The sequence below is a fragment of the Cannabis sativa genome, chromosome 3, assembly GCF_029168945.1.
Source record: "Cannabis sativa cultivar Pink pepper isolate KNU-18-1 chromosome 3, ASM2916894v1, whole genome shotgun sequence".
NCBI classification, from domain to species: domain Eukaryota; kingdom Viridiplantae; phylum Streptophyta; class Magnoliopsida; order Rosales; family Cannabaceae; genus Cannabis; species Cannabis sativa.
The window spans coordinates 7,296,858-7,302,107 of record NC_083603.1 but is presented as its reverse complement, the minus strand read 5'-3'; the positions used below and the strand labels follow the sequence as shown (position 1 = coordinate 7,302,107).

Genomic DNA, 5,250 nt, shown 5'->3' with positions numbered 1-5,250 from the left:
AAATGATATTTCAACTAAGTGAAATGAGTACTCAATCATTTATCTCGTTTGGTTAAGCTCGAAGGAAATCACCCTTTGCTTACTATTCGCCAGATAGAAGCTATAGACTCCATATTTATGTTAGCGCTCCCACTCAATCGCACTACCGTGTTCCCAAAATGTATGTATTGCCCAGACTAAAGTTTTAGGCTTAACTAACCAATCAAAGAACACGAATAACACTCTTGAAATTAAGCCTAACCATATCAGGATTTAGATCATGTGATCTAGGATCAACTTCTGATATTGAATTGAATAGATTTTTACGATAAGTTTCAAAATCTAATTCAAAGTTCAATATCGGTCCATTCCAATGCATACTCCATGCATCCAACCTGAGCTTTACTTTAACCTATGTTCTGGAAAGAACATAACATTTCTCCAAATGTAAGTAAACTCTGTTGTAGATTGTCATATCAGTGAAACCCAGTGTTCTGATAAATCTAGGAATACTTTATTCACATAGTCATGTTTATTTTCCACTGTGTTGACAACACAATAAACATGTTCAAGTATGTGAAAGGGGTTTGGATGAATTTATAAATCAAATAGACAAACAATTGATTAAGTGAACCAAAACATACACAAGTGAATGAAAAATTACTTCTGTTACTTTATTGATATAGAATAATCTGGATTACATTGAAACAGAGTTTTATTTAGGGCATAAAACCCAACAAATACTCTGTTGCTGAGCTGCATCACATGCATGAGGACAAGGAAACTTCATTATTGGAACAAGCTGCAAGTGCAAGTCTATTCCTTCAAGTCCACTACGACACCGGCCTCAACTGATCTTCTAGGGTGGACACATTCAACGTGTAAGGTCCTCATGTGTCAACGTTCAAATACTGAGATTTCTCAAACTGCAATGACAAGTCCTCCTCTATTTCTGGTACTAGGGTCTTCATCCACTTGTCAGCTTTTTTTTTCAGCATAGCAAACCACTATTAGATTTTTTACCTCAGGAATGCTACAGAAGCAGTGATCAGAAAGCCTCTTTTGTCCGTAGTTGTGTGGTTAAAGCTTTCAACCCAGTTATTCATCATTACATTGTAACATACCCCTGGAAAGTTCGACCGAACCAATTTCTCAAATCTAATTTCTTCAAGATATTGTGCAACCGCAACATTCATTGCCTAAATCTTCTCAAATTCTCTGTGAAACATTATTTTTGAATACGTGTAGGCACATGTGTAAATATGATTTGTGAAGACGTCAGTCTTGAACTTGTGGTTGACGTTCATAGTAATGTGGTGGTAGCATCCACCGTGGTGTGCATCAGGGAACACGATCTCCAAAGCATGAATAATGCTTTGATTCCTATCCAGCACAAAGGCTAAGTTCTTAACATCACCAATCCCTTCTTTTAATTTTCTAATGAAATAGGTGCAAGAGTTGTAGTTTTCACTGTCAACTACAACGAAAGCTATCAGAAAAATATGTTTCCCTGCATCTAGTGCCACTGTACACAATATTTTCCCACCATATCTTGTCTTCAAGAAAGACCCATCAATGCATACGACAGGTCGGCAAAACCTAAACCCACACCTACAAGGACCCAAAGAGAAGAAACAATACTTAAAGCAACCATCTTCCACCACAAAATTCGTGATGGTACCTAAATTTTTCAACTTTAGCATGTGCAAGTAATCAGGTAATTTTGAGTATGAATCTTCAGGTGTACCCCGAACTAGGTGTAATGCCTTCTCTCTACACCTCCAAGCCTTTTCATAACTCATTTGGATCCTAAAATCCTTGTACATATCTCTCCTTATATCAGAGGCCAAATTATCCAAGCTGTCATTTGCGAATTTATCCTTAATTAGGTGGGCAACTATCAAAGGTGATGCTTGGTGGTTATCTTTTTCTCGAAGATCAAGGGAACATGTATGTTTATAGAAAGCCTAGAGGTGACACAAAATCGATCAATAGTAGCTTGGATAATTTTTAGAGAGTTCTCATTCCTTTTGCAAAATATGACTAAATCATTCGTAAAATATGGGTTAACAAGTTTCAGCGACTTACACAAAGGATGAAAACCAAACCCCTTAGTATTAGAAGTTTAATGCAACAACCTAGTAAGGTACTTCATAACCAAAACAAACAGGAAATGAGACATGGAGTCCACGTGGCGAAGGCCTTTTTCACTTTAAACAAGCCATGAAGCTTACCATTTAGCATTTGAGAAACTTACAAAAATACTGAAATTTGGGTTAATTTTTACAAAAATACTGTCACACGGAATTTTTTTCAAAAATATTGTGTTTTTATAAAACACCAGTAGAACACAAAACAGAACAACTCAAAACAACAGTAGAACAAGTAAAAAACACTAGTAGAACAACAGTGAAAACTGAGTACAGTATACTGCAGTATGAAACTTATAAAAAACACAGTAAAAAAGTAAAAAATACCGCCTAGCAGTATTTTGTAAAAAAATAGCAAAAATTAATATACCATGTAAATTTCCCTTAAAATATCCGACGTACCTTTCAAGCAAACCAGGACCCAGTTATTAAACTTTGTAGGAAAATTAAGACCATTGAAAAAATTAAAAACAAACCACCAATCAACAATGTCATAGTTAATAAACTTATTGATTACTAAATATTGTAGTTTCAAATTGTAAAGATAACATTGAAAATCATAAAAATAAATAAATAAATAAACATGTATATTTTTAATATTTTCTTTTAACAATGTATAATTTTAGTATTTTTTTAACAATGTATAATTTAAATATTAGAAGTGAAAAGATTAAAAAAATATCTTCATCACTTCTTAGAGAAAAAAAACAAATTGTAATTCATTGTCAAAATAATTAATTACAAATGTACAATACCTGATTTTTAGTAAAAGTTATTTTCAAATGTATAAAAGCTTTTACAAAGTTGTTTACAATTATGTAAAAATTATTTACAAGCTTTTAATCTGTATTTTTGTAATATACACTTTTTATATATACATCCTACATTTTAATGTTTTTGGGTATTTTTATAAATTCTCTAAATAAAATATAACAACATAACATTTATTAACAAATAGAGTAATTTGCGGCAAAAACCCCTCAACTATCAATTTACTTATAAAAAACCATCCAACCTCATATTTCGGTGGGAAAACCCTCCAAAGTACTGTTTCGTTTACATTTTTAAGGTGTCGTCTATTCAGCCTCATTAAATCCTAATTTTGTTCACGTGGCAATGACAGGTCACTAAAAAATTATCCTACGTGGCCATATTTTACAAAATAAAAATTAAAATAAAAACAAAAAATTTAAGAGTAATTTGCAGCAAAAGTCCCCCAACTATCAATTTACTTGCAAAAAACCATCCAACCTTAAAGTTTTTTGGATGGTTTTTTGCAAGTAAATTGATAGTTGGTGGAGTTTTGCCGCAAATTACTCTTAAAGTTTTATTTTTATTTTGTAAAATATGGCCACATATGATATTTTTTTAGTGACTTGTCATTGCCACGTGGGCAAAATTAGAACTTAACGAGGTTGGACAAACGGCACCATAAAAATGTAAACGAAACAGTATTTTAGAGGGTTTTCCCACCGAAATATGAGGTTGGATTGTTTTTTGCAAGTAAATTGATAGTTTGGGGGGTTTTGACGCAAATTACTCTAACAAATATGACCAGGTTTCTAGTAGCTTTTTTTCTTTCTTTCTTTGTCATTGCCTCATTGAGGTGGAATTCCACTCATAAATGTATTAGCTTTTTATCTTCATAATAATAATAATAAATGGGAAATTTCCTTAATTGACCCTAATAAAATACCCCATTTCAAAATTTATACCCTTCACTAATTTATACAAATTAATTCCACTATTACTCATTTGTACCCAAAATACCCCTCAAATTTAATTTTCCTATTCTCTCTCTCTCTTTCCGTCTTTCCCTCTTTCACTCTCTCTTTCTCTCTCTGTCGTTTGCTATTCCCTCTCTTTCCCTCTCTCGTTCTCTCTCTGTCGTTTACATCTTTCGAACGTTACTCCACGACGACGACCCAACGACCCAACGACCCAACAACGCAGTCCACGACCACGACCCCAGTCCGGCCACCCACGACCCTGACCCTGACCCAACCCTCTCTCTTTCACACTATTCTCGTTCTCTCTTTCTCTCTTTCTCTGCCTATTGCTCTCGACATTGGAACCCAACCCACCCACACCCACGGCCGACATTGGAACCCAACCAATTTTCAGAGGTCGTAGCCACGAAAACCAGAACAGAGGTCGTCCCCAAAACCACGAACAGTCAAAGGTAAGTTTTTTTCTTATTAAAAAATAGAATTTTCATAGAATTGGATGGGAATTTGTGTATGTTATTCTGATTAGATTGTTTTAGGATGTGTATACGAACTTGTGCTTGTTTTTCTGCATGTTAATCAGTAGTGTTTTATTGTTCAAACAAGTTGTCGATGACTTGTCGATAGGTTATCGATATAATGTCGACAAGATTGAAAGTGTTTGAGTCTGTGTTGTTAGTGTATGTCGATAGGATATCATTGGTATGTCAATAGGATGTCGACCTTATTTGGAATAAAAGTGGAGGTCTATAATATCGATAGGATATCTACCTTATGTCGATATCTTGTCGACTATTGTTATGTAGTTGATATATGTTAGTGTATGTCGATAGGATATCATTGGTATGTCGATAGGATGTCGACCTTATTTGGAATAAAAGTGGAGGTCTATAATATCGATAGGATATCTACCTTATGTCGATATCTTGTCGACTATTGTTATGTAGTTGATTTATGTTTGATAATGTCGACAGCATGTCGACAGGATGTCGACAGATTGTCGATATGTTGTCCACAATGTTATTTTTTACTGTTTCTGTGATAATGTCAACAACATGTCGACAGTATGTCGACTGTTTGTCGACCAAATTTTTTGTTTACTTACTGTTTGATAATGTCGACAGAATATCGACATGATGTCGATGTTATGTCGACTATTTTTTAATTTTTGTGGCAGTTATATTGATTTGTTTTTCCCTTGTTTTTTCAGATGGCTCCCAGACTCATTATTCCAGCACCCGAGCATTTCACTGGCCGCGTCACATATAGGGGCACTGGAATTTTTGCAAAAATTAAAGCTCGGTTTGAGGAGTTCAACCTTAATAACACGGCGAAGGAAAGCCGTTTCGGGAGCTTCTGGAATGCCGTACCACTGACATTCTCCTCGGTGTTAT

General features: G+C 34.6%; 1 long non-coding RNA gene across 1 annotated transcript; it reads left to right on the top strand.

The window, feature by feature from the left end:
• The first annotated feature begins 3,818 nt into the window (after nt 1–3,818).
• LOC133035409 (uncharacterized) lies at nt 3,819–5,250 on the top strand. Its single transcript, XR_009686633.1, has 2 exons — nt 3,819–4,311; nt 5,067–5,250. It is a non-coding gene; the product is annotated as an uncharacterized LOC133035409 (long non-coding RNA).